Consider the following 25664-nt stretch of genomic DNA (forward strand, 5'->3'; position numbering starts at 1 on the left):
CCATGTACCTCCCTCCTCCCATTTACTATACCTAAACTGTGCCCAGAGATACCAAGTTTTTCCTCTGTGTTTTAATCTATCTTTCCTTAGTTGCTCTGTAACACCTAGTAACCAAATATACTTTATCAAGTATACTTTTATGTTTTGTTAATAAAATCAGCTTGTTTAAGGCAATGGTTTGATTCTTGTGTTCCGGGGGTTTCTGTGTGTGCCTGCCTAGCCTGAGAGGTCAGCTATCAGAAACAGTTTGTTTTCTATGTTTTTGTTTCTTTTTTCAAACTCTCTTGTGTCAAAAGAGCTGGGGTTACCCCTTGGATAGAAGTTCAAGTGCTTCTTCCTCTTTTTCAGGGTTTTTTTTTAATTCACTTGATGGTGGCAGCCTGTCTCCTAGGGCCAGGAATCTATGACTTTGGGGCGTTTCTGTAGGCAAAGCCTATAGAGGCAAAGTATTTTTAAGGTCTCTTGTGGGCCCTCACCTTCTGCACTCAGAGTGCCATAGTGGGGGACAGCCCTGACATGGGCTAAATGCATCGTAATCATTATTGAATTGCTCACCCTTTCATAAAAAAAAAGCATGATTACATAATAAACCAGATTCCCTTATTACTGATGAAGAAAAGGAACCAAAGACAGAAAGGCAAAACACTTCTGCTCCTTAGCAGTATGGAAAGGGACATCAGCAAGGTCACTCTCAATAATGTTCACTATTAGGACTGGTCACTGTTCGGGTATGTCTACACATCAAAGTTAATTTGAAATAACAGCCGTTATTTTGAATTAACTTTCCTAGCATATACATAGGCAAACCACTATTTTGAAATTAAATTGAAATAGCGGGGCACTTATTTAGAATTTGGTAAACCTCATTCTATGAGAAATAATGCCAAATTTGAAATAGCTAATGCAAAATAAGCTCTGTCTAGATGCTTATTTAGAAATAATGAGTCTCCATTCCTTCCCAGTTTCCCCTGGTGGCGACTCAGGGCCAAACCAGGAAAACTCCTCTTCTCTCCCCCAGCCCTGGTAGTGCATGAGCCAGTTACAGGCCTGCCAGCACAGAGCCAGCGTAACTGATCATGACCCAGTAGCCCCAGTATGAACTGGGCAGCCACTGCCAGCCAGCTGTCCACCTCCCAGTCCCCCAGCTCCCAGGAGCCAGCCAGAGGCCAGAGACAGCGGGAACCCTCCTGGACTAGTGCAGAGATCATGACCTCATTGAGGTTTGGGGGGAGGCCTCCAATGTCCATGATCTCTGTACTAGACGGAGGAATGCAGCTGTGTACAGCCGCACAGCTGCCACCATGGCCACCAAAGGCCACATGCACACCTAGGAGCAGGTGTGCATGAAAATTAAAGTGCTGTGGCAGGAGTATGCCAGGGCCACACGGGGCAACTCCCCAACAGGGGCAGACACCTGTCCTCATTTTGACACGCTGGACCGCTGGACGGAAGGTGGGACAGTCCGTGTAACCCCGAGGGGCAATGATCCAAGAGCAGAAGGCCCTGACCAGGGCATGGAGGAGCCGCTGCAGGAGCTGCCACGGAGGATGCCACGCTGTCAGGACCCCCGAGCTGTCCCAGCAGCCAAATCACCAGGGTCATCCAGGGAGGCCACAACATGTGAGTGCCATCACTGTCCCCTTACTGGTGGGGGGGATGGGGAAGGAGACCAGGGACCGCACACATGGGCCTTGCTTACCACGGATCACGCAGCAACCTGTGCATGTGCGAGCACGTGCCGTACCACCCCTGGGCAGGTGGCTCCAGCTGCCTGCCACACAGGGGCCTTGGCCTGATAGCCACACGCGTGTGTGAAGAGGCATGACATACTCTTGACCCCGGGGCGGGACACAGCAGGACGCCCTCCTTTCACAAGCCCCCTCTACACAGAGGCAGGAGACATCTCCCCCCCCCACCTCAGCCACACTATACACAGCACAGGGGCATGGGTGCGGTCTTGGGGCAGCTCCCACTCCCAGGAATAGCTGGAAATTCCGACCATGGCCTCTGTGCAAGCACATCAGCTCAGACGGTGCAGGGCACAGTCATCCACACCTCGCAGAGGGGGGCTGGCTTCACCCACTGTGTCCCCAGGGAGAAGTGACCACTTCTCTTGTTTCTCCATAGTGCACCAGCTGTGCGTGCAGGGTGCACCACCCCGCCCGGGACATCCTTCCACACCTGAGGGCTCTGCGGGTCCACCCGAACACTGCAGGGGTACCGACAGCAGCACCTGGGGGCCCTGTGAGCCCTGCTCCGCACCTTGGAACACTGGGTGCAAGAAGATTGGGAGTTCCGGTGGGAGCTGCTTGCCCAGGGTCATGCCATCTGCGAACACCTGCAGACCCTGGTGCAGAGCATGCTGCCTCATGCCGCTCCAGCACGTGCTGCCTCCCCAGCTACTGCTCCTCCTACCACTCCTTCTCCCCCTTCTGCCTCTCCCTCCACACACTCCTCAACCTCCACACCCTCCTCTACTTCCACACTCTCCTCTCCATCCCTCCAGGAATGCTGAGGCCCCCACACACTTTGTGCTGGGAGACAGTTGGCCTGGTGAGACCCCCACCTCTGAGCTTCCCCTACCCCTACTTCCCTTTGCTTCCCCCTTCCAGTTCCCTCTTCCCCTCTCCCCCCTCTTCTCCCACCTCCTTTCCCCAGTCTCCCCAGAGTTTCATCTCCCCTCCCCATTTTGTTAAATAAAGTTTATATTTTTGAAAATATGTGTTTTTTATTTGACATTAGGAAGGGGGGTTGGGGGAAGGATGGGTAAGTGGAAGAATATGAGGGAGGAATGAGATACAAGTCCCCAGTGGAGAAGACCAGGGAGGCTCTAAGTGCTCCTCAGGGTGGACGCTCCACCCCCCCAATGAACCTCCCAGATGGCAGCCTGCAGCAAGTGCAGCCAAGCTGATAGCAACATGTTCACGAGAAGCACCAGAGTGCCCAGGAGAAGCTCTATCTCCATGTTGCAGAGTGCTATGGTGTCCCGAGTGAGGACAACCAGAGCACACAGACACAAATGCTTTGCAGTCCCTCAGCGAGGCAGGCAAGCAAGCAGGGACACCTGAGAACCAGCTGCCCGGAGGGGGGGAGGAGCAGGGGTGGAGTGTCCCTTTAAACACAGGCCTCAGATAGCCTCAGGCAACAGCCACACAAAGACACTCCTGACCTGATGCCCTACCCCTGACCTGGTTCCGGATGGCCTTAAATCCGAATCAGTGTCCGCTCAGTGTGGATGCAGTATTTCAAAATAGAAAAAGGCTATTTTGAACGGCATTTTGTGTGTAGACGCGTTATTTCGAAATATCTTATTTTGAATTAACTATTTTAAATTCAGATATTTTGAATTAATGCTGTAGTGTAGATATACCCTTAGGGTGATGTTTTTCCATTGAATTCAGTGCTGGCCTAACTCTGCTCACATTGACTTCAACAGAAATATTTCTATTGACTTCATTGGGAGCAGTACCCTGAGCACTTTTGAAAATTTCACCTCCAACTTAATTCTCCCCTCTTTTCTTTGGATTGCTTAGAAACACGCAGCTTTTCTTTTAGAGAAGATTCCTTTCCATACCATTCAATCCAATAGTTTAAAGCAGTTGAGATCAGAGTTCTAAGCAGGATTTTGTAAATGGCTGGTTTCTTGTTGTATCAGACCTTTATTATTATTAGAATATAGGACTGCTTGTCACGGGTGACTTTTACACTTCAGTTTTGCCACAACATGATTTTTTGTTCTTTCTTTTCCTTCAGAAGAACACTGATTGTCATGTGGAAGACAGACCCTGTCATACTTCTGACATTCTTTGCAAATCTCTAATGCAGAACTACAGCGAGAGGTGTAAATTATCTGAATAGAGTCGTGCGTATAATATTAATATGCTCCTCAGCGAAGTGTGTTTGAGAAGCTTTCATGTAACACTCTAAATTCTGTCACATTATTGTATGTCTTAACCCTACATATTAGAGTCTGGAAAACTAAGACAGTCAGATAGATGCAGCTCACATGAGGCCTTTATCCCCAACTTTCTTTATTCACATCAGTATTTTTCAAATGGCTTTACAATGGGAGCTACTTATTTTCAGCCTCCCAAGCCCACTCCCATTTCAATTACTTTAGGGCATCAAGGGAAGCATGGATGTTCACTTCAGTGAGAGCAAGATCAGGCCTACAGGATCTCAGGTAATTATCATAATGAATGTTTAGACAATGGGATCCCTATACAATGAGCCTTCCTTGCAGGCAAGTGGGTCCCTCACTTCATAGAGAATTAACTGTCTTTAAGTGACTTTGAATAACGAATTGGTTGCTATTTGTACTATGTGCCAATACATGGGAATAAAGGTGCCCATTTTCTCATGCATGTGGGCTATCCACCCTACAGGGCACAGTACAATGGAAGCGTAGTCCTGCAAGGCCACTATTCAGTCTCCCTGCTGGAGCAAAAGGGAGGCAGTCATCATCCCCTTAGTAGGTTGCTTCTGGTGCATGCCCAAGCTCACTATGGGCTGAGTAAACACTCAAGCTTGCAAACTGCTCCAAAGTTACGGGGAACACACAACTGCAGCTGTACACTGGTGTTACTCCACTGAGACCAAGACAGCTACACTGGAGTAAGGTTTCTTACTGGAATACGGAGGGGGGGGGGGCATAAAGCCCATTCTCTAGCTTAATTTCTGAGGACACAGAATTTGACATTTGGAAACCTGCCCTCAATCAGAAAAACTCCAGCTCCATGTAAAGTACTTTATTTCTCATCCGCGTCATGTTTGTAGGGATTAGAGGCCCCACTATACTTGCCCATTCCCACATCTGAGTTAAATTGAGCTTCTGCATATTGAATTGTTTAATGCATGTGTTGCTTCATGCCTTTTTCCATCTTCTGGGATGGAGGTGGTAATTAGTTTTTAGTACTGATCTGTTTCAAGGGAAAGAATATCAACTACTCATCTAGCTTTATGTACAGACATAACACTCATTTGCTCATCAAATTAAAAATAATTCTTCATACACTTAACTGAGGAACCTTTTCCTTTGAAAGAAAAAGACTGCCCTTTATTATATACTGTCATATTGGAATCTCAGACATTTAGTAAATGGTCTGATAACCAATATCTTACAATATCCTAAGCACCAGTCTGATCCAACAGCTCACTGAAGTCATTTGGGATATTTCCACTGATCCAACAGCTCATTGAAGCCAGTGGAAATATCCCAAATGACTTCAAAGTGCTTTGTAGCAGGCCTTATATTCTTGTCATTTTTAAAATATTTAACAAGATAATGTGACAGCTATAAAGAGAAACATTTTAATAAAGAAACCAAAAGTTTGCCTTACAGAGATGTCCAGCATGAAAGTTGCCCATCTCCCTGCAAGAATCAGGTTGTATGCAAAGGCTACATGGGATGATGCTGAACTTTGCCTGGTGAAGATATCTAAAGCATGGTTGGAACAAAAGGTGATGCAGGGGAAAGTCCCAGTCAGAGTATGCACAAAACTGGCAGAGCTCAAACACTGCACTAGTCAGGAAACAGAGGGACGGGCTCTTTCTCTTCATCTGGGAGTTCTGAACTTTGTCCCACAAGAAAAGAAAGAATGTAAGATAAGCTACAATTACAGTATATGTTTCTGAATATTTGTATGTATGTAAGAAAGTTACTCTAAAATTGTAGGTCCAGTGCTTTTCTCATTGACTTCAGTGATTATAAATACTGTCTACTCCTAAGTTATGTAACAGTACATCTTACTTATTGATTAGAGTTCATATTAAGGTAGCACCTAAAACAAAGATGTTCCCTGTCCCACAAAATTTGCAGTCTAAAACAATTTAATTTTTTTTAGAGAGTGAGAGAAAAAGAGTAAGGTGGTGGAAAGAGTCGTAATATACAAAGTATTTATGATGATGGCTGGCACATATCTTGTTAATTCAATATCTATTTACATATTACATTTCAAATTCTATGTTAAAAGAATGCTTAAATTGCAGTACCAATCACTGCCTCATTCAGCACACAGAATGGATGATGCTCGGGAAATCAACCATGGTTGTGTAGCGAAGAGGACTATTGTTTGTGGGACCCCTACCTCATTCATTAAAGAATATGGATAGTGTGTAATGACTGAGACAGGAGACTGAAAGGAGAGAAAGGATTATTAAAGCAGCTGCACCACCCTGAAGAATCAAACTCTATTCCAGCTTTTGCCACAGATCTTATCTGATGGTGAATGAATTTGGGCAGCTGACACAGAGCAGGGCAAGAGGGCCTCATTTGCCAACAGCAATAGAATAAGTGAGCAAAAATCCCAAGACCAAGTTTGAAAGCTATTAAGTCAGAAGTGAGTACAATGTGCAAGATCCTCGCAACTATCTTTCCTGTGAGTGGAAAAGAGGAGGTTGTTTGTGCTTGTGGCTTTAAGGAATGCTTGGATTATCAATAGTCCTTCCCCAATCTGCCCGTGAGCTCCTCCTTGCTGTTGGGGGAAAACTATTGAGGTTTGGTGCCCTGGTCAGGTCCCAGCAGGTTCAATGTGCTGAGAAGGAGGCTAAAAGCTCTATATCAGTGATACTAAAATGTCAGTGGTTCAGAAGCCAAATTAATGATCCACATTATCCCAAAGAGCCACAGTACTGTGTATTTATTGTTTTGTTTACACTGTATGCTATGGAGCTGCTCCCCCTGCTTGCTACACTCACCGACTCCCCTCTCTCTGGGGATAGGTGTCTGGCCAGGGAGGAGGGTGCAAGCATAGGGGAGGGGGCAGGAGCAGGCTGGGAGTGCAGGGTCTTGGTAGAAAGGATGAATGAGGAGGCTGCAGGTGCAGGGTCTCAGCAGGGTGGTGAGTGAGGGGGCTGGGAGTGCAGGGTCTTTTTCCTGTGGGATGACAGTGATATCACCACATCATCTGCGTTCTCATGTTGCTGCCCTACTGGCATGTATGGCACCAGACAGTCCACTCAGTGCCAGGAACCCTCTGGGGTCCTGCCTCAGGAGTGTCCCTCTGCCCCTGCTCAGCAGCGAGCAGGAACCAGCCCCCGAGGGACCCAGTGGATCAATGCCAAGTAAATCTTCTAGAAACTTAAAAAGTAAAACACTGTGTGATTTCATATCAAGTGCAGCAAAAAACCACAGGAAACACATTAAAGAGCCACTTGCAACACCTAGCCTCAGTCTGAATATCACTGCTATACGTGGTGTTATTCACAGCAAAAGGGCGGACTTAATGTTTAGAAAGCCCCCCTCCTTCACTCCCCCCACACAATTTTAGTTGCTATTAACACCATCCAGGGATTCCCCTAGGGAATTCTTCTCCACATCACTGGGGTAGCTCTCCTGACCTCTTTGTAACCTGGGAATGGTAGAAAGGGTTTAGGAGAGGATCTTGCCTATGGTTTGTCAATTACCTTTCTTTCCATTTACAAATGCATAGACCACTTTCCTTCCCATTCACAGATGCCTGACACCTCTGTACCAACAACAGCAATTTTAATATGAAAAATAATATTATGAAGTATTGCATGTGTTTTATTGCCTTTTGTGCAATGTGTTTTTATCCCCTGTGATAACCGTTCTTCATCTGGTTCTTCATTTCATTTCCTTTATTTCTCATGGCTGGAAAAAATTGAACCACCAGCTTATGACATGTAAGCCCTTCACAAACTACCAAAAAGTGTCGCTACCTTCATGGGGCCATGGTCTAATTTGGGAAATCTTTGCCCTACCAGAATATTTTAATTTCAAAAAGCAAATGCATTCTCCATCGAATCTAGGACTTGCTGAAATAAATGCTTCTCCAGTGATGATCGAGTTACAAGTTACAACCTTGTTTCACAGCTTATTTGACCAACAGCTGCCTGCCAGCATTGATTTTTCAAGCACTTTGCAGTGAGTCATGCAAGTTTTAGGGCATGCTTTAACATATCAACAAATATAAATACAGGTTGGACCTCCATAGTCCGGCATCTTTGGGACCTGGACATTCCAAACAAAGGAATTTGCTGGATCAGGGGAGGTCCCCTGTCACCAGCCTCCCAGGAACCTGCCAACTCTGCTTCTGGCCCCAGCCAGACAGCTGAGCTGCCAGCCCTGGCTGGACCCCTCAGCCCTGGAACTCCCCACTGCACCACCTGAGCCCCCTGCCACAAGGCTTCTAGCCATGCCTAGGGCTCCCTGCACTGCCTAAGCCCCTGCTGCACTCTTGGCTGCTCCAATGGAGTTTCCTGAACCACTTAAGCCCCTGCCACAGGCCTCTTGGCTCATCACCACAGCTCCCCATGCGGTCTGAGCCCCTGCTACAGGGCTCTTAGCTGTGCCGTGGGGCTCTGCACCATCTCAGCCCCTGCCGTGGGACTCCTGGCTATGCCATCAGAGCTCCCCACACTGACAGAGTCCCCTGCCACAGAGCTCCTTATGCCTCCAGAGCCTCTGACCACATGGCTCCCTGCTGCACCAGGGGACTCCTAGCACCACCTGAACCCCTGCCGTGCTCATAAGTTCTCCCTAAGTAGCACATTGTTACAGGGAACAGCTCTGTACAAACCACCGAAGCTCCTCACACAGCATAAGCCCCTCCCACGGGACTCCTGGCTGTGCCACCGGAGCTCCCTGCACTGGCGGACACCCTGCTGTGGGGCTCCTTATGCCACCAGAGCCCCCTGTCGCAGGGCTCCCAGCCACATTGCGGGATTCTCCACACCGCCTGAGCCTCTGGCACTGTGCTCCCCATGTTGTATGAGGCCCTGTCCACCGCTGGTCTCCCTACTCTCCGGCTCTCTGGTCCAGGAACATGTGTGGTCTGGCAGAGAGTCCCGGTTCAGGGAGGTGCAACCTGTACATAGTGTTGCCTGAATGAACATAATCTATTGCACATCATTAATGAAAATGTAGAGATCCAGCGTTGCAAACGAAAACATTCAATAGTCAGCTTTAGTTCTCCAAGCTTTTACCATTCAACCCATTCTAGTGGCAGTTTTTCAGGACAACACAAATCTGATTGAGATGTAACACCTTAAATGGTCTCAAACACTTGTTTCATTTGGATCTGATAGTTAAGACAATGCCTGCACATGTAATAAATCTGACAAAGCCATTGTTCACCATATTACATTTAAACTTTTTGCATCATTATTTCACCCATACCCTACATTTCCAAAGCAGGTTGTATACTCTGGAATTTAACAACTATTCCCCACTCACTCTTTTCATTTGGGTGACAATGGATGAGTGCAACACCTGAACACACAATCTGGTATAGAAAATTGAAATGCTTTCTTTGGGTAATGGAGACCACCTCAGTTCCATATTTCATCCACTAGATGAAACTCCCCAGCCCTCGAAGAAAAAATAATCAGAACTTGATTCTGCCTCCTTTTTTCATATAATGTACATTGGAACAAGTCCCAGCGAGCCCAATCCCCACACAATGAGTTGTGCTGCCAGTTTGACATGGCACTCACCTCACTGTTTTAGTTTCCACATTTGTTAACAAGGCACAGAGCAGGCTGGATGTTTTCTGACTAAACACATTTTCCAGATGAGAATGCAGAAATCTAAACATTCATCAGACATTGGACAATTTAGATGAAATTGCAATCGAAGACAGGTAAATTTCAAAACCCACATTGTTTCCTGCCTGGCTCCTTGCCAGCTCTTTAGTAATGCGGAGAAGGCTAATGGAGAGCAGAGACCCTAGAGGCTCCAGTTCTCTGGGGCTTCTAAACTCCTAAGTTGTCAGTTCCTCTTCAGCTTGGCTGCAAGGCTGCAAGTGGGACTCCCAGAGCTTACAGACTCCTCGCCTAGAGAGGTTTCCCGATTTCTGGTTCCCCTTGTGTCCATCAGGAAGGCCAGAGCCTGGAAGCTCTCAGAGGTCTGGTTCCCAATTACTTGGCAGCTTGAGTTCTCAGAGCTTCTAGGCTCTGCAATTGCAAGTCGGTCTATATCTCCATTCTTATTCACAGAAAATTTGGGAATTTTTATGCTTCATTCCAAATCAAAATGAAGCCAAATTTTAAAAAATTGAAATCCTCTACAAAATGGCAGTCCCTTTCTCCATACAAGTTTGGTTGCATGTAGCTCTTGGTCTTTGTGGAAGTCATTTTCTCCTAGCTACTGGACTGCACATTGGGGGCTACATCTATACTACAGAACAAAGTCGAATTAAGATACAACTTCAGATACGTTATTTGGGTAGCTGAAGTCAAAGTAGCTCACTTTGGCTTTTGATGCTGTCTACACTGCCGGAAGTTGAAGGAAGAGCACTCTTCCTTTGACTTCCTTACTCCTCGTTAAAGCAGGGTTACTGGCATCGACCGGAGTGCCCCTCTCACTTCAAATTCGTTGTCTTAACTAGACTGCTAATTTGAACCTGGGAAGATCTACAGTGGCAGCTTTGATCCTCCTCTGTAGTATAGACATACCCTAAGGGTACATCTACAAATACAGCAGTGTTATTTCAGAATAACTGAGGTTATCCAAAAGAACATAGTCTGAGTTCTCACTACAAGCAGTTATTTCAACGTAATGTCAAAATAATGTCGAGCTGGAGGACTTCTTACTCTGACTCCTGTAACCCTCATTTTATGAGAAGTAAGGGAAGTTGAAGGAGTGCTCTCTCGGACTTCCTGCTGTGTCGACAGTGCCAAAAATTGAAATAAGCTATTTCAACTTAAGCTATGCAGTTGATGTAGCTGAAGTTGCATAGCCTAATTCAGCTTTAGCCCTGCTGTGTAGATCTATGCCCTAAGACATCTGGACTCTCAGCTTTACACCTAATCTACCTGGTAAGCCGGAACACCTCAGTTCAGCCCTTTGTGCCTCTGAGTCCCCTCCAATCTATTTAGATTGGCAGTTCTTTAGGTCAAGGACTGACTCACTATGTGCTTGTACAATGCCTACAACAATGGGACCCACTCCCAGGCAGTGTTTTCAGGCACTACTGAGTATAAATTATACAGTAAGGGGTGCTGTGGAGCATAATTAGTGTGTTTGAATCTCCTGGCCCCAGGACAACTGCCCCCTTTGGCCTTTGTATGTGTATGTGTGCACACACACACACACACACACACACACCCACCCCACTGTGTATGAGCAATGCTATTAAAGGTAGTAAATGGGAGAGATGGGAACAGAACTCAAGAGCCTCTTGGCTCCCAGCTTTCTGATGTTTGCCAGACAGTCACATGATATAGCAGCCCATCCACATGGTTGGAGTTTCCTTTCTCATAAATTCATAGACTCTTTTGGCAAGCACTACATGCTTGCCAAAAGAGGCAATGCAAATGAAGCATGGATTAGCATTTTCTCATGCTTCATTTTCATACTCTTTCATTCTGTTTTTGCGCAAGGGGTTTTTTCACAAAAACAAACAGTGTGGATGTTTCCTTTTTGCGCAAGATCCTTATGCTTCTCCAGGGGTTTTGCGCAAAAAGGAAACGTCCTCACTGTTTTGTTTTTGCACAAAAATGGAAAGAAAGAGAGTATATAAATGAAGCACGAGAAAATGTTAATCTGCGCTTCATTTGCATTGCCTCTTTTGGCAAAGCATGTAGTATAGCTGTAACCATAGACTTCAGGGTCAGAAGGGCCCATCATGATCATCATCTTGTCTTTACCACCTGCCCATTGTAGGCTACAGAAATCACCCATCCACTCCTGCCCACCCCTAACCTCTGGCTGAGTTATTGAAGTCCTCAAATCATAATTTAAAGACTTTAAGTTACAGAGAATCCACAATTTACACTAGTTTAAATCTGCAAGAGACTTCTGTCCCAGAAGAAAATTAACTCCCTCACCCCAGTCTCTGTAAATCTGACTCCTTCCTGACCCTAAATACAGCAGTTAGACACTGAGCATGTGGGAAAGATCCACAAGCCATGCTCCTGGGCAAGAACTCTCTGTAGAGACTGAAAGCCCCCTCTGTGCTGACCCAATCTAGCCATTAGAGATATTGCTTCTAGAAACTACAGATTGCCAACAATGGCATGTAGCTAGTCTCATGCCATCCCCACCATAGACTTATCAAGCTCAGTTTTGAAGCCAGATAGCTTTCCAAGAGCAGTAGAAAACATGCTCCAGAAGTTCACTCTTCTGATAGTTAGAAACCTAAATTTAATTTCAGACCTATCCATTTATTTTTGTGTCCACATTGTATGTGTCCACTTAAATAACTCCTATCCCTCCGTGATATTTATCTCTCTGATGTATTTATAGGGAGCAATCGCATCTCTCCTCAAATGTTTTTTTTAGGCTAAACAATCCAACTCATAAAGTTTTCCAGTCCTCAGATCATCCTAGTAGTCCTTTCTCCACAGCAGTATTCCCTGTAAAATTAGCCCTTGGGTGGCCAGATGATTAAGTGCCACCCAGCTGATGAGCAAAGCACTCATAGCCAGCAGCATGTTTTTAGTGGTGGTGCACATGTCTTGGTGCACATTACAAAATGTATTCCACACACAGATGAACAAAAATTAGAGGGAACATTGCTATACAAGTATGTTAGGTGAGACCATGACCAGTATCTTCCAGAGCTCCTGCAATCAGCACCTAGAAGACAATCTACATGCTCTAGCTGAGAGTTGACGTATATCCTCTCTTTACCTCCTGTATGTTGTTAACAAAAGCACATAATGTGATTCTGATGTAGATATGCACAAAGGATGCACACCCAGAGTTAACCACTAACAAGATCAAAAGTGATTAATACTAAGCATGATCATTATGTTTAGTACTGAAAAGGTCTATCCACCACATTTTAAAATACTGTAATATAATAAACATGCCCTGAATCATAGGCATTAGTGACAATACTAATTAGCTTTAAATGAAAATTAAAGACAGCATTGTTCTAATCCATTTATCTAACAAGATCAAGGTGTCATTAACTTATAAAATAGCAATGATGTAGTGTGCAATGTTTTACACTACAAGGTCATGTAAGGGACACATTGTCCCAGTTTGTAGACAATAAAAGCATTTAATTGCCAGGCACAGCTATACTCAGAAGTAATTAAATAAAAGTCAGATATAATTATGTGTTAAAAATACCTTCAGTACTACCAATTTGTTTACAAAAAAGTTGATCCATCCCTGAAGCTTTGAAACTGTGGTGTGAAATATTTAAATAAATATCATATTCTTACATATCTGCTTTTTTCTCAGCAGAGTTCAATGTGTTTTTAAAAGGACTTCACTTCCATTCAGATAGAGAGAAGCTAGGTCTACACTACACCCCTCTGTCAGCAGAGGGATGTAAATAAAGCACACCAAAAGTGTAAATGAAGCGGGGATTTAAATATCCCGTGCTTCATTTGCATAATCACGTTCTGGCGCTGTTTCGAACAAGCACCATTTCGAAACTGAAACCGCGGTTTAGACACGGTTCTGCCGACAGCGGGGTGATTTTTCAACAGATCCTGTACTCCTCAAAAAACGAGTTTACATCCCTCTGCCGACAGAGGGGTGTTGTGTAGACGTAGCTAAACTGAGGTGCAGAGAGACAAAGAGACTTTCCCAAATACTCAAAGAAACTCCAGGCCTAATTCAGAATCAGTGGCTGACTGAAATCTACCCAAGACTTACCGTGTATTTCTGTGAGCTTTGGATCAGGATTTAAAATGCTCCACAGAACTCCCAGTTTCTGAAGGCTGTAATAGTTAAAAGAAGCAATGGAGAACACCAATTTGCAGACTTTGTCTAAGGAAGTGGTCCACACATATTTTGGTCTTATCTCCCACCTCCCCCCCAGGAGCCAGAGCCAAGGTGGGGTTGCAGTCAAGACTAGGAGTAGATCCATAGTTAGAGTGGATCCGATGTTGCAGCTGGGGTCATGGATGGTGGCGGGACTGCAGTTGGAACCAGGGACCATAGCTCAGAGCAGATCTGCAGTAGCATCCAGGGGCATACAGCTCAGCTAAAACAATTCCTACGCATCATCAGGGATTTACAGCCTATGATAAATTATGATCCCTCACTCTCACAAATCTTGGGAGGCAGGCAAGTCCTCATTTACAGACAGCCCCCCAACCTGAGGCAAATACTCACCACCAACTTCATACCCTACAACAGAAGTACTAATCCAGGAAACTATCCCTGCAACAAACCCTGTTGAATCTCTGTCCACATATCTAGCCTATGGGACACCATCCCAGGATGTAATATCAGCTTTATTGTCAAAAGTAGATTCATATAAACATCTACAAATGTAATATATGCCATTATGTGCCAACAATGCCCTTCTGCCAAGTACTTCAGACAAAAAGGACTCTCTCTGTTCAATTAAATTAATGGACACAAATCAGACATTTAGAATGGCAATATCCAAAAGCCAGTGGGAGAGCATTTTAACATCCCTACACAGTTTCAGACTTGCAAGTTGTCATTCTCAGACTTAAAAAAAACTTAAAAAACAGACAGCAGAAACTGCTGAGCTGAATTCATATGCAAATTTGACACCCTGAACCAAGATCTAAGTAAACACATGGAATAGTTCTCCCAGTACACTAGGTAATTTCCCATTCAGGTACTCTCACCTTCTCACACTGTTGGAGATAAGCCACATCCAATCTGATTTAATTAACACTGATCTTCCTTCCTTCCTCTCTCTCTTCAGCATCTGAGGAAGTGAGTTGTAGCTCACAAAAGCTTATTCTCCAATACTCTAATAAACGTGTTAGTCTTTAAAGTTCTACCAGACTCCTTGTTGTTTTTACTGAAACAGACTAACACAATGACCTCTCTGAAATTTAATCATAGAGATGTTTTAGAAAATGTTATCCTGCATCTTTAAAAAATTAAATTCTGGAAAATTCATTTCAAGGTTAGAGCATTCAAAACAATTTCAATGTGAATTTATATAGCCACAAATTTTCTGGAAAAAAATGGAATTTTTCCAGCTTCCTTTGATAAAAGGATGACCAGGGATAGTGTTAGCTGGTAGCTGCTTTTCTCAGGATTGATTTGACATTATTCCTCAAAATGATGTATTGGGAATGAAGTGCTCAGTGAACGACATGGTTCCAGCAAATTATGCATTGTAAAGTAGTTCCTGGAAGTTGAATCTTAAGGGATGCATTACCTTTAGAAATCATGTTTAAAAACCCCAAGGCAAGTAAATGCTGGGATTGTGAGATATATTTCAATTTCACATAATAAAAATTCTCTTGCACAGCTAGAAAATTCATTTTTATTCATTTTAACCTGACAAAATATTATTTGACATTTGATCAAATTATAATTGCAAAGGAGGAAAAAAAATGGGCATCTTTTCATTTATTGTGATTTTGTGTGGGCAGTTCATTATGCATCGTGAGCTAGAGTCTATCACTGGTGTTCTCAATGACTAATACTTTATTCAGAGCCAGATTGAGATACTATTACTGAAGCCTGTTCCACAAATTTTCAGCAAGACAACTTAAGAGGTAAGGATCCACTCAAAGTCCCCAACAGTAGCAGAATATAGCCCTATGAAGTCCTTTAGTTCATATCCTTTTGTAATGGTACATTTACAATAACAGTATCTAGAGTTACAAGTAACCATGCTAAAGAAATAAATATTTATTTGGGAAGGACTAGGAAAGGCAGAGTGTGTAACGGAAATGGAATACAGCCATATTTTCAAAAGTGACCAGTGGCTAATCGCCTTTCAGCAATTCAAAAGTGAACAAGGACAAAATGAGGCAGCTCAGGGAACTAGCCACTTTTCAAAGACAATAGTCATCCACCTCTTCCACTGGCTATTCTTTGTAGAGGGCACATGGTAATGAGATGGTTGAAACTTGATCATGTTATGTAATTTGAAATTTGATTTCCGTGTCTTAAATGTTCTCAAGTTTTTATTTAAACTGAAGAGTAACCCAATGTTTGTGCTGCATCTTTCAAAGTGTCCAACTTGCTTCTTGTCATAAACACAGGAGGAGACAGACCCAGTGTCCCTCCCCTGAAGAGCTGATTAAAGTATAAAGAAAGAATTATGAGTCACAATTATGTCTGACTGGAAAACTGGAAAATCGGGCTTTAAGTATACAATTTAATTACAGGCATTAATGGGAAAACGGGCACTGCTTATCTCTAAATGGGGTACAAATATTACACAAATATTATAGTAGGTAACCCAAAACAGGCATAATACATCAAGGCTACATTACACTGGCCCCTTTTTCGAAAAAGGGGCATGCTAATTTTAAACTTCGGAATAGGGAAATCCGCGGGGGATTTAAATAAAGATGTCCGCCGCTTTTTTCCGGCTTGGGGAAAAGCCGGAAAAAAGCATCTAGACTGGCCCAATCCTCCAGAATAAAGCCCTATTCCGGAGGATCTCTTATTCCTACTTTCAAAGGAATAAGAGATCCTCAAAGGAATAAGAGATCCTCCGGAATAGGGCTTTATTCCGGAGGATCGGGCCAGTCTAAACGCTTTTTCCGGCTTTTCCCCAAGCCGGAAAAAAGTGGTGGACATCTTTATTTAAATCCCGCTGGGGATATTTAAATCCCCCGCGGATTTCCCTATTCTGAAGTTTAAAATTAGCATGCCCCTTTTTCGAAAAAGGGGCCAGTGTAGACGTAGCCCAGGTGTGAACCCTTTACCTGAATAGCAGATGTGGAATGTGCTGCTAATCTCTTTCACAGGTTCAGAATAACATTGTCAAAGCTGGGTGCTTAAACTTAGGGTGCGTCCACACGGCACAGTTATTTTGGAATAACTGACGTTATTTCGAAATAACAATGTAAACATCTACACAGCAATTCCGTTATTTCAAAACTATTTTGAAATAATGGATGGCTTATTTTGAAATCTGTTAACCTCATTCCACGAGGAATAAAGTTTATTCTGAAATAGCTATTTTGGAATAGCAGTAGTGTGGACACTCCATTGTTACTATTTTGAAATAGTTCCTCCCCAAGGCCATTCAAAGGAATTACTCGCCACTGCCTCCTGGGGCTCTAAATCAAGGGGTAAAAATCCAAAATAGCTTATTTCAAAATAACCATGCTGTGTAGATGTACCCTAAAGGATCTATTTCTACACACAGGCAACTACAAAAAGTCAATTTGAAGTCAGTGGGAACTGCAAATCTAAGCACTTATCAAGATCAGATCCAAATATAGACACTCACATTTTAAATTGCTGTCCACAGTCTCTAGATTACAGAAAAAACATCAATGCTGATTTATTTATTTTGAACTTTTCTCTTAAATACAGTAAATAGCAATGACAGATAATCAACCAACTGCTGTGTAACTAGACCTCCTTTTCAGACAGAAGAGTAACTACATCCAACACACAACAAATACCATCTTGTAATGCACTTTATGTTTGCAGTGTCATTGTGGCCATGCAGTCCCAGTATATGAGAGAGACAAGCTAGGGAAGGTAATATTGTTTATTGGACCAACTTCTCTTATTGGAGAGGACAAGGTTTTGAGTTGTAGAGAGCTCTTACTCAGGCCTGGAGAAGATAACCAGAGCATCACAGCTAAATACAAGGTATGATAGGTTGCTAATTTTAAGGGGTTCACACATATCGTAGGAGTTTACTTTTAAAATAAACTTACCTCTGAGGTTGTAGACATAGGAAGGTTAAGAGGCAGTGAAGTGTGTTACTAAAAAGAAACCTTTCCTTAAATCCCTCTTCCAGACTTCAAATATCCTCACATACTTGTCAAGTTCTTCACCAGAAGCAGGTTCCTGCAGAAGAGGATTCACCAACACAAAGTGGCACCAGACCATACCAGAATGATAGATGCAAAATCTGTGGATGTGTCTCCATTGTTGTAGTGATTAATACTCTCCAAACTAGAGACCTGCACCCTCTGCTCGCTACCCCCTCTCTCTGTCCACTTTTCCTTCACTGAGGGTATGGCTAGACTGCAGGGTTTTTTCAGGATACCAGAGGTATTCCGAAAAAAAATCTGCCGTGTCCAGGGAATGCGTTTGCTCTTGCACTTTTTTTGTAGAAGAGCAAACATATTCTATGAGAAAGAAGGGGGCTTCCGAAAGAGGTGGGTTTTCTGACTTTTGGCCCAGTCTAAATGGGCCAAATGTTCGAAAAGCCTCTTCCGACAAAAAAAACACAGAGCACATTTTGTGTATCTTTTTCTGACAAAAACTTGCAGTCTAACCATACCCTGAGAGAGAATATAAGACAGGCTATACTGGGTCAGAACAAAGGTCTGTCTAGCCCAGTAACTTGTCTTCCAACAGTTGCCAATGTCAGATGCCACAGAGAAAGTGAACAGAACAGGGAATCATCAAGTAATCCTTTTCCTGTCATCCATTCCCAGCCTCTGATAGAGGCTAGGGACACTATTCCTACCCACCTTGTTAATAGCTTTTGAGGGACCTAACCTGCATGAGTTTATTTAGTTATTTCTTGAACCCTGTTAAAGACCTTGTCTTCACAACCTCCTCTGGCCAGGAGTTCCACAGGCTGACCATGTACTGTGTGAAGAAAAACTTCCTTTTGCTACCTATTAATTTCATTTGGTGACTCCTCATTCTTATGTTATGAGAACAAGTAAATAACTTTTCCTTATTCACTTTTTCCACACCAGTCATGATTTTATAGACCCCTATCATAACACCCATTAGTCTCCTCTTTTCTAAGCTGAAAAGTCCCAGTCTTTTTAATCTATCTTCATATCGCACCCATCCCAAACCCCTAATCATTATTGTTGCCCTTTTCTGAACCTTTTCCAATTCCAATATCTCTTTTTTGAGATAAGGCAACCACATCTGCATTCAGTATTCAAGATGTGGGCAGACCATGGTTTTATATAGAGTCAATAAGATGTTCTCTGTCTTATTCTCTATCCCCTTTTTAATTATTAATTAATTAATTAATGCCCGCAAAAGCTCATGATATCATCTACATGTTCTGTTAGTCTGTAAAGTACTACTAGACCATTTGTTGTTGTTTTTCTGTAACAGACTAACTCAGCTACCCCCTGAAGTTTTTATTTGATCAGTTTAGTATAATCCGAAAATTTTGCTTTCTCCAGATCATTTATAAATAGGTTGAATAGGATTAGTCCCAGTACTGATCTTTGGGGAACATCTCTCCATTCTGAAAACCTGCCATTTATTCCTACCCTTTGTTTCCTTTCTTTTGACCAGTTGTCAATCCACGAGAGAGCCTTCCCTCTTATCCCATGACAACTTACTTTACTTAAGAGCCTTTTGTGAGGATTTGGTGAGGGACCAAAGGCTTTCTGGAAATCTAAATACACTATACCTACTGGCTGCCACTTGTCTACATGTTTGTTGACCCCCTCAAAGAACTCTAGTAGTTTAGTCACAGAGAGGTAGCCGTGTTAGTCTGATCTTGGTAAAACAAAAAAGCAGTCATGTAGCACTTTAAAGACTAACAAAATAGTTTATTAGGTGATGACCTTTCGTGGGGCAGACCCACTTCTTCAGATCATATTCTGAAAGTGAATAGGCATGACCATTTTATAACAGAAGGATACAATGAAAGAAGGTAAAAAAAATTACAAACTAACAAATCAGCTACATAGAACAGAAGGTGAAGGCGAGGGGGTGGAAGCAACAAGGGAGGAGGAAATTGGTTACTGTAAGAGCCAATTAAGTGGCTAATCTGGGGTAACTACAAATATTAAAAGGTGAGGAGGCTGTCTTTGTAACATGTAAGATAATTATTATCTCTATTAACGCTCATTCACAACGTGTCGAATTTTAGCATAAAAATGCACCAAGGAACATTAAGCTAACTGGCTAAATCCCCCTTACCAACACCAAAAGAAAAAAAATTCTATGTGGACTCCCCCCAGTAGTCTAGTTACTGTCTGGATTTCTATATTCAATGCTTCTGCAACCATGCACAGACTGACATTATGCGCAAACAACAAGAGGTGACATACAGACTCAGCTGCCCTGAACGCTATGCTATCCAGAGTCTCAAAAACAACTCGGACATTATAATCAAGCCAGCTGACAAAGGGGGTGCTGTGGTCATTATGAATAAGTCGAACTATGAACGGGAGACAGCTAGACAACTCTCCAACACCACATTTTACAGACCTCTCTCCTCTGACCCCACTTTAGAATACCAAAAGAAACTACACTATTTACTTAAGGAACTCCCTGCCTCAACTCGGGACCAAATTCACACAGACATGCTGCCTTCTGAACCCCAACCAGGATTATTCTATTTGCTTCCCAAAATCCATAAACCTGGAAACTCTGGACATCCCATCATTTCAGGTATTGACACACTTGCTACCCGATTATCCAGATATGTAGACTTCCTCCTCAACCCTATGTTATCAACACTCCTAGCTATCTCCAAAATACCACTGATTACCTGAGGAAATTACAAAACATTGATAACCTTCCTGATAACACCATGGATGTAGAAGCTCCCTACACCAATATTCCACATGAAGATGGACTACGAGTGATTAGAAACACTATCCCAGATGTTACCATGGAAATCTGATGGCAGATCTATGTAACTTTGTTCTTTCCCACAATTATTTCCAATTTGGTGACAACTTATACCTCCGGATTAGCGGCACAGCTATGGGTACCTGCATGGCCCCACAGTATGCTGACATTTTTATGGCTGACTTAGAACAACGTTTCCTCAACTCTTGTCCCGTAGTACTCCTCCTTTACTTACACTACATTGATGACATCTTTATCATTTGAACCCTTGGTCAAGAGACACTGAACGAATTCCACAGAGATTTTAACAACCTGCACACCACCATCAATCTCAGCCTAGACCATTCGACATGAGAGATCCATTTCCTGGACACCACAGTACAAATTACTGATGGCAAAATCAATACCACTCTCTACAGGAAGCCCACTGACTGTTACACTTACTTACATGCCTCCAGCTTCTAATCAAAGACACACCATACGATCCATCGTCTATAGTAAAGCCCTTAGTTACAACCGCATCTGCTCCAATCCCACTGACAGAGACCAAAAACTTCAAGATCTCTACCAAGCATTCGTAAATCTCAATTACCCACTGAGGGAAGTGAAAAAACAGATTAAAAAGGCCAGACGAATACCCAGAAACCAGCTACTTCTAAATGGGCCTAAGAAAAACCAACAATAGAACACCACCTATAGCCCCCAACTAAAACCCCTCCAATGCATTATCAATAACCTACACTGGAACATGATGCTACACTCTGAGAGGCTCTGACTGACAGACCTATACTCTCCAACGGTATGTCTATACTACAAAGTTAATTCGAACTAACAGCCGTTAGTTTGAATTAACTTTAATAGGGGCTACACATACAAACCGCTAGTTCGAATTTAAATCGAACCAGCGGAGCGCTTAATTAGAACTAGGTAAACCTCATTCTACGAGGACTAATGCCTAGTTAGAATTAAGTAGTTTGAATTAAGGGCTGTGTAGCCACTTAATTCGAACTAGTTGGAGGCTAGCCCTTCCCAGGTTGCCCTGGTGGCCACTCTGGGCCAAACCAGGGAAACTCTTCTGCCCCCCTCCCGGCCCCAGAGCCCTTAAAGGGGCACTGTCTGGCTATAGTGCTTGTGCCAGTTGCAAGCCTGCAAGCACCCAGCCAGCAGACCCTGCACCTGGCACAGCATGAGCCAGCCACCCGCTGCCACCCAGCCCTCTGCCTCTTCCCAGGACCAGGCTGGCAGCTCACAGGAGCCTGCCTGGGGCCGCAAGAGGCGGATGCCCGCCTGGTCTAGTGCAGAGACTATGGACCTCATCGAGGTTTGGGGAGAGGCCTCCAATGTCCACAATCTCTGCACTAGGCACAGGAAAGTGGCCGTCTAGGACAGGATAGCTGCCAGCCTGGCCACCAAAGGCCACATGTGAACCCAGGAGCAGATTTGCATGAAAATCAAGTTGGTCCACTGAGACCCCCGACCCTGAGCTTAGAACATAAGAATGGTCCTACTGGATCTGTCCAAAGGTCCATCTAGCCCAGTAGCCTGTCTGCCGACAGCGGCCAACACCAGGTACCCCAGAGGGGATGGACCGAAGACAATGACCAAGGGATTTGTCTAGTGCCATCCATCTCTAGCCTTCCACAAACAGAGGCCAGGGACACCATTCCTACCCCCTGGCTAATAGCACTCGATGGACCCATCCTCCATGAATTTATCTAATTTCTCTTTAAACTCTGTTATAGTTCTAGCCTTCACAGCCTCCTGTGGCAAGGAGTTCCACAGGTTGACTATGCGCTATGTGAAGAAGAACTTTCTTTTATTAATTTTAAGCCTGCTACCCATTCATTTCATCTGGTGTCCTTTAGTCCTTCTATTACGGGAACTAATGAAGAATGTTTCTTTATTCACCCTCTCCACGCCACTCATGATTTTATATACCTCTATCCTATCCCCCCTCCATCTCCTCTTCTCTAAGCTGAAAAGTCCCAGTCTCTTTAGCCTCTCTTCATATGGGACCTGTTCCAAACCCCTAATCATTTTAGTTGCCCTTTTCTGAACCCATTCCAAGGCCAAAATATCTTTTTTGAGGTGAGACCACATCTGTACACAGTACTGAAGATATGGCGTACCATAGTTTTATACTTCCCCTCCTCCTTTTTCTCCTGGCTTCCACCTTCCAGCTCCCTCCTCTCAGGTTTCCCCCTCTCCTCTCTCACCCTCTCTTTCCCCTCTCCCACCTCCTTTTCCCAGTCTCCCCAGAGGTTAATTCCCCCCCCCCCAAATTTTTTTAAATAAAGATAGTTTCTATTTTTGAACACACATGTCCTTTATTTTTTACATCAGGAAGGGGGGCTAGGGAGGGGTAAGTGGAAGGAGGTGAGGGTGGAATGGGGCACGAGCCCCCGATGGGGAGGACTGGGGTGGCTCTGCAGGCTCCTCAGGGTGAAAGCTCTCCTGCAGGGCCCCCTGGATCCTGACAGCCCCTCTATTGACCCCCCGGATGGCAGCCTGTGGCAAGTGCAGCATGGCTGATGGCCGAGTGCTGTGATGTGCCGAGTGTGGGCATTCAGGGCACTCCAAGACAGGTCTGCTTTGCTGTCCCTCATCGAGTTAGACAAGCAAGCAGGGAACCCTGAGAACTGTCTGTTCAGGGTGAGGGTCGGGTCCCTTTAAGCACAGCCCTCAGGTAGCCTGAGGCAGCAGCTCCACACTCTAAGTCCTAACCTGATGCCCTGCCGGCACTGGTTCTGGCCAGCGTTAACTTTGGTTCAGGGTCCATTCAATGTGTACATGCTATTTCGAATTAGCAAAATGCTAATTCGAATTAGTTTTTAGGTCTAGATGCACTAATTTGAATTAGCTTATTTTGAATTAACTAATTCGAATTAAGTTAGTTTGAGTTAGTGCTGTAGTGTAGACATACCCCTATAGACAACCACCTAACCTCAGGAAGATTCTCACCAACAACCACAGGGCATACCACAACTAACCCTGGAACTTTCCCTTGCATCAAACGCCGTTGCCAGCTTAGTCCACATATTTACTCTGGACCCAACCATGTCAATTATACGATTAAGGGCTCATATTCCTATACATCCAGCAATGTAATATATGACATCATGTGCCAACAATGTGCCTCTGCGATGTATGTTGGACAAATTGGACAGTCACTTCACCAAAGAATTCATGCTCACAGATCAGACAACAGAAATCTACAGACACACAAACCTGTCAGCCAGCATTTCAATCAAATTGGTCAATCTCTTAAAGACCTGAAAACATGTGTTTTACATCAAAGAGACTTTAACACTAGATTACAGAGGGAGACCTCAGAACTTTTATTTATGCTAATATTTGACACATTGTGAATGGGCCTTAATAGAGATGATAATTATCTTACACATTACAAAGACAGCCTCCCCACCCTTTAATATTTGTAGTTACCCCAGATTAGCCACTTAATTGGCTCTTACAGTAAGCAATTTCCTCCTTCCTTGTTGCTTCCCCCCTTTGGCCTCACCTTTTGTTCTATGTAGCTGATTTGTTAGTTTGTAATTTTTTTTTACCTTCTTTCATTGTATGTGTCAGGGAGCTCCCCCCAGGTTTGGGGTTGCCACCCCCATCCGGGGCATAGTTCAGCCCACCTGGGCCTAGCCCCCAAAGTACAATGCCCCTCTCTTAGAGGAAATACGGCCCACTGGCCTAGTCCCAAAGTACAATGCCCCTCTCTTAGGGGAAATTCGGCCTCCTGGCCTAGTCCTCCGGATGCCGGCTCTGCAGCCTAGTCCTCTGGCTGGACTTCCCACTCGCCGGGGTTCAGGGCAGCAGGGGTAGGGGGCCTGGGCCCTCCCTCTCCACCGGGCCCTGACCGGGGACCCTATTAGCGGCGGGTGGCTCCCACCACTGGCTCAGTGGAGGTTCCTCCCCACAACGCGCTGAGCCCTCAGGGGCTTTTCCAGCTCCCTGCCCTGGGTCGCTTCCTACCCTCTGCCCCCAGCCCGCCACGGTCCCACCTGTTGGCATTGGTCGGGTGGCTGTAGCGGCGCTTCCCCAGTCAGCGTCGGGGTTGGCAGTGTCCGGCTCGGTGCCTGGGTCCCGAAGTGTCGGCCGGCGGCTCCTTCGTTGGGGTCGGGCCTGGCAGCAGCGTGTTCAGCCGTCCCGTCGACTCCCTTCTCAGCAGTTGGGTGCTCCCTCCACCTCTGGCTGCAGTCTGCCCCTTCTGAGCAGGCCAGCAGCCTTTTATACCTATGCTCCCCTTGGAGCATGCCCAGTAGGGCTATGTGGGTGGGGCCCTCTCCGCCCCCCGGCACCAGGTGGTTTCCCTGGGCTTGAGTGCGGGGCGGGTCTGCCCCGTCACAGTATCCCTCTGTTATAAAATGGTCATGCCTATTCACTTTCAGAATATGATCTGAAGAAGTGGGTCTGCCCCACGAAAGCTCATCACCTAATAAACTATTTTGTTAGACTTTAAAGTGCTTCATGACTGCTTTTTTGTTTTATCTAGTAGATTAGTAAGGCATGGTATCCCTTTACAGAAACCATATTGATTTTTCCCCCAACAAATTATGTTCATCTATGTGGATGACAATTTTATTTTTTGCTATGTTTTCAGAGCTTGTTGATGTTGGTAATGTGATGATGTCATTCTCTCATTTGGCAGGAATATTCTGTTGTCCATCAGGAAAACTATATATATATATATATATATATATATATATATATATATATATATATATATATACAGAGAGAGAAAATACCATAGCATTTTTTGAGGTTTACAGGATCTTTAAAAAAAGCCTTCCCTTTTCGAAAGAACCACATCTAGACTGTGGTTTTACTTTGGAAATAGTGCTTTTTAGAAAGAGTGGCATTACATGATTATGCAAATTAAGCGCAGGAAATTCAAATCTCGGCTTAATTTGCAATTTTGAAGTGCCTAATTTACATCTTGCTGTTGAAAGAGGAATGTAATCTAGATGAACCCTAACTTTCTTTTGTCTTACTACTGCAGAGATATTAAATGCCTAATTCATTGATCTCCTACAATATGTATGAACTCCTGATGTGTAACAATCTGCAGCACCTTGTATTTAGCCGTGATGCTCTGGTTACCTTGTTCAGACCTGAGGAAGAGGCTCTGAAGATCGAAAGTTTGCCCCTCCACCAACAGAAGTTGGTCTAATAAAAGATAATACTTCACCAACCTTATCTCTGTTCCACATACTTTATGACATTTGAATTTAGCTCTAAGTTTTCAACCTTAGAC

General features: G+C 44.2%; 1 long non-coding RNA gene across 1 annotated transcript; it reads right to left on the reverse strand.

Annotated features, from left to right (window-relative positions):
- Positions 1–15165: 15165 nt before the first annotated feature.
- Positions 15166–24605, reverse strand: LOC149523860 (uncharacterized). The gene is made up of 3 exons (XR_016350394.1): positions 24412–24605; positions 17548–17680; positions 15166–15940 (listed from the first exon to the last, which is right to left on the reverse strand). It is a non-coding gene; the product is annotated as an uncharacterized LOC149523860 (long non-coding RNA).
- Positions 24606–25664: the final 1059 nt, after the last annotated feature.

Source organism: Pelodiscus sinensis, chromosome 10, assembly GCF_052426305.1.
Source record: "Pelodiscus sinensis isolate ZL-2025 chromosome 10, ASM5242630v1, whole genome shotgun sequence".
Taxonomy (NCBI): domain Eukaryota; kingdom Metazoa; phylum Chordata; order Testudines; family Trionychidae; genus Pelodiscus; species Pelodiscus sinensis.